Source organism: Vanessa cardui, chromosome W, assembly GCF_905220365.1.
Source record: "Vanessa cardui chromosome W, ilVanCard2.1, whole genome shotgun sequence".
NCBI lineage: Eukaryota > Metazoa > Arthropoda > Insecta > Lepidoptera > Nymphalidae > Vanessa > Vanessa cardui.
The window spans coordinates 7,694,060-7,698,955 of record NC_061153.1 but is presented as its reverse complement, the minus strand read 5'-3'; the positions used below and the strand labels follow the sequence as shown (position 1 = coordinate 7,698,955).

The window sequence follows — 4,896 nt, the reverse complement described above, 5'->3', positions numbered from 1 at the left end:
TCTAGGTAGGTCCTACGAGATGGCTAAGCGTCGGTTTTTGTCCCTTGAGCGTTGATTTCAACGCGATCCTGTCTTCAAAGAAAGATATATTGCTTTCATGCAGGAGTACGAGCGTTTAGGCCATATGACAGAAAACGATACGCGTCTTGAGAGAGTCTAGCTCCACTACAAAACTTCGGGCAGTCTTCGATGCCTCAGCAGCAACCACTTCAGGAATTTCTCTCAACAATATCCAGATGGTGGGTCCTACTGTCCAAAATGATTTGTTGTCAATTTTACTTCGTTTTCGACAGCATAAATACATATGTTATATGTGGGGACATAGAGAAAATATAGGGCAATAAATATACACCCTTCACAACGTTCCCTACAACAAATTCTATTTCGGGAAAATCCTAAATTACCTCTAAAGACTTACAGCTTAAACACCCTGACTTACGGGACGGCTTCGGCACCATATTTGGCAACTAAATGCCTAGTAAGTCTAGCTAAGACCGCCGTAAGAAAGGAAGTACAAAATTCTATTGAATGCGATTTTTACGTCGATGATTATCTCAGCGGTAGTAAATCGATTTCAGAAGTGGTTGAGCTAGGCAAAGAGGTAATGTCTATTTTAAGATCAGCACATTTTAATTTAAGAAAATGGCTATCAAATAGTCAGGAAGTCTTAGAGCAAATTACAGACAATTCAGGGAGCTCAAATAGTTTAAATTTAGCTCAAAATAAAAACGTTTCATCAAAAACGTTATGTTTGCTCTGGTTCTGTAACTCTGGCTCCTTGAGCTTTTGTATTGGCATCGATAATAAAAAGGTTATTACAAAGCGTCATATATTATCGACAATCAGCCAAATTTTTGATCCTCTTGGTCTCGTCGGTCCCTGTGTGGTCGAAGCCAAGATGATTATGCAGAAATTATGGATGACTAAAACCGACTGGGATGATCAAGTATCGCCTGATATACAAAATTCATGGCGATCATTCGAGAACACTCTTCCGTGTTTAAATTCATTAAATATTTGATATGAAATTCACATTTTCACAGATGTTTCCGAAAAAGCTTACGGCGCATGTGTCTATGTTCGATCAACGAATAAAAACGGGTCTATCAAAGTCCAATTGCTAGTTTCCAAAAAATCGTGTAGCGCCAATAAAGCCTACAACAATCCCGAGACTGGAGCTTTGCGGTGCTTTGCTGGGATCGAGACTAGGTACTAAGGTTTTAAGCTCTCTTACTTTACCTGTTAGCAGTTGTAAGTTTTGGTGCGATTCAACAATAGTGTTGAACTGGTTGTCTATGTCACCAAACCTTTTAAAGCCTTTTGTACGAAATCGTATTTACGAAATACAAGAGGCCACTACAGGGCATACTTGGGGCTATGTACGGTACATAGCCCCAAGTATGCCCTGCAGTGGTAAGGTAAGCCGGGTTACCCTAAGGGTAACCCGGCGGATTTTGTTTCTCGCGGGCTGAAGGCTGCCTAATCACCGAGTGTTCTTTATGGTGGTCAGGGCCTACATTTTTATTAAAAGATAAAAATGAATGGCCAAAAATGCCTAACAAAGTAGAGAAACATTATCTACCAGAAGTAGTGTCATCTCATTCAACCAATCATTCATCATCAGTCATTTATCCATCACCAATCATTCATAAAACAGATTCACAACACATCAAATACTCATTCAAATCATGTAGAAATCATTAATCAATCATAAAATCTTTAATTCATAAATATTCTAAGTTTAATTATTTCTCAACATCAACATTTCTCAACATCAACATTTCAAAATATGGAACATATTAAACAACATTTTTGGAAGTGTTTTTATTTAGAATATGTTTCTCTGCTTCAGCAAAAAACGAAGTGGTCGACATCAACAGGACAGCTGTCTGAGGGTGCACTCGTGCTCGTCAAAGAGAAGGGTCAACCAACTCTACTATGGCCTTTAGGACGAGTGATGAAGGTTTTCCCTGGCAGTGACGGAGCTTCGCGAGTGGCTGAATTGAAGACGAAGAAGAAAGAAGAAAGAAGAAAGAAGAAAGAAGAAAGAAGAAAGAAAGAAAGAATTTTTATTTGTAAGCATCGTGTTGATACATCAGTGACATAAACAGTACAACAAAAAAAAAAACAAAAACTTAAAAAAACAATACAATTAAATAATATCTAAGAAAGATTTTAAAAAGAGGCATAAATAAATAAAAACAAAATGCTGCCTACATAGCAGTACGATGCCACAAAAAGGGAAATCACTCAGCATTTGCTGTCGGCCTAGGAATTTCACACACAGAAAAAAAAAAAAAAAATTAATGATTTAAATTATATAGTTTTTTTTTTTTTCTATACTTAAATTAAAATACGATTCGTACTATGTGTGAAATTCGCAAAGACGGCAGCACTGATTTTCAGTGATCACCTTATTTCCGTACGTCAAGTGAACGACATTGACAATAGTCCACTATTATGTCGTGTTAAAATCAAATAAAAAATAAAAGTAAAAACATAACAGAAATCAAAACAAGTCTAGGATAGTATGATGCGCTCAGCCCTCAGGTACCTCGCGGCGGCAGTGGAGGTTGGACGTGTAGCACAATGGATTAAAATTTAAAACTAAATTATATTACGCTGAGATCACAAAGATATTCGATCACCTACGAATTATTTAAGGAGAAAGAAAAAAAAAAAGAATTAATAATAATAAGTAAGTAATATATACTAATTTCTGTTTTTCTTTTCTTTTTTTAAATGTGTTTTAATATAATCTAAATCACAATAATATTACTTTTGATTCTTTGCATTTATTGGAGGTATAAATTAATATAGCGAACATATTATTACAGAAGGTCGCAAGCAGGTCGAGACGTGCCGTTTAACAAATATCATAACAATCAAATAGAGGTTGAAATCTATTCACTAAATAGTCTAACCAAGTCTGATCAATACTCCATCTTGCCAATGGGCCATGCACTGTAAGGTGAGTAGATTTGATTACATATTTAAAAAAAAAAAAAGTTATAAGATTATATTGAATTATCATTTTATAGTTATGACATATACATATATAAAATCTCATCTATACAACTACATACACACACATACCTACATATTATACATACACACACACACACACGAACATGTATATAAATTCATACATATGTATACAATTAAATATAAATCATTATATTTAAATTAACAAAGATAAATAAAATCAATTGCTATGTTTGCTTTTGTTTATCAAGAAGAAATTTTCTGTATTTGTTTCTAAAATTATGAATTATATTTAGGTTCCTCAATGGCGGTGGAAGGTTGTTCCAGCACTTGGTGGCGGCAAGAGGGGGACTATCGTTCGGGGCTTCAACAACATACGCCCACTTCCTCTCTCTTGAATCCTTCAACCCGGGGAGTATGTTCGGACTTCGGACATCGCCGTCGTCGAATGGAGGGGCGCGGGCGCGGGCGCGGCCGCGGACGCATCGCGTGGGTCGTACGGGCGACAACGAGCCCACTTGCTAACCATAGCCGATCGACGACACACGCGTCCTTTTTTGTACCATTTTACCAGTTTATAATATATAGCGTTTACAGTCCGCTGATTTTTAATATAATATAAATAAAATAGTTATAGTTGGTACTGCGTAGCGCCCTCAGTGGACAAATACCTCACTATTCCTATCTGCGCTAACGGAAACAATCGGCTCTTTGCCCTTTTACGATTATATATTGCTGCTAGGTGACTTCAATATAATTTTTTTAGATAAACAGGCAACGAGTAGGCTAGGTTTGGATCGATTTTCAACCGACTTCAAAAAGGAGGAGGTTATCAATTCGTCTGTATTTTTTTTTTTTTTACCTCATAACTTTTCTCTGGGTGGACCGATTTTGATAATTTTTTTTATTTGAAAGGTAATGCTTCCCGTGGGGTCCCATTTTAATTTTATTTTTTTCCGATGATGGTATCCGTATGAAAACGACATAAGTCTTAAATTTGCATTATGTATATGCGAGACAAATAGGTGAATAACTGAAAATCACGTAAACCAATTTCGATAATTCTTTTTTTATTATAAAATATATACTTCAAGGGTAGTTTGGTGAAAGTTTGAGCTTAGGATCCATGACAATGTAACGGAACGGAAGGGAACGGAAAGGAGCACGTTAGCGATACTCGGTCGAATCTTTTATTTATAGGTTATTTGGATATTTGAGTCAACTTCCGTAATGTGGTTATGTTTATGTAATTATCATAGTCGAATATTATAATCAACTAGCTACCCATCCCGGCGTCGCACGGGTGCAATACTGATATCTGTAAAACTGATTGTAAGTAAAATGAAATGAAAAATATTACACTACTTAAAAGTCGATTTACGATTATATAATGTAGTTATAATTATTGCTATATTTGGAGTCGGTGTCAGCCAAGAAAACCTTACAGTATATCTATCAAAAAACAATACGAGAATACCTTAACAAATATGTTTTTTACAAATTACCTTTTATACAATAATATACTGGATCAATCAAGGCGCTCGTATCGCTTCTTTCTTTTGATTGTTGGGGCAAGGCCACCGTGGCTACGAGCTACTACGAGGACTCTAAAAAATATGTTGAATACGCAATTATTTTTATTAATTTTTAGTGCATATTCATTTGTTTTAAAACAGTGTTTTGTTTGAAGTCGGTTTTTCTTTTTGTTGAAATTTTTATTTTTAGAAATTCATAACTTAAAGCAGTACATAACTAAGCCAACGCATATCACTAATCAATCAGAAACATTGCTCGATCTTGTTTGTTCGAAAACTCCTATTGATCATATTCGGTTAGACTTAGTAGTCGAAGTTAGTGCTCATGCCTTTATTTCCTTCGAGATAAAAATTATGAAAGATTAAATCGCACCAA

General features: G+C 35.6%; 1 long non-coding RNA gene across 1 annotated transcript; it reads left to right on the top strand.

The window, feature by feature from the left end:
- Nucleotides 1-2,409: 2,409 nt before the first annotated feature.
- On the top strand, nucleotides 2,410-3,367 carry LOC124542715. Its single transcript, XR_006967362.1, has 3 exons — nucleotides 2,410-2,698; nucleotides 2,838-2,971; nucleotides 3,282-3,367. It is a non-coding gene; the product is annotated as an uncharacterized LOC124542715 (long non-coding RNA).
- Nucleotides 3,368-4,896: the final 1,529 nt, after the last annotated feature.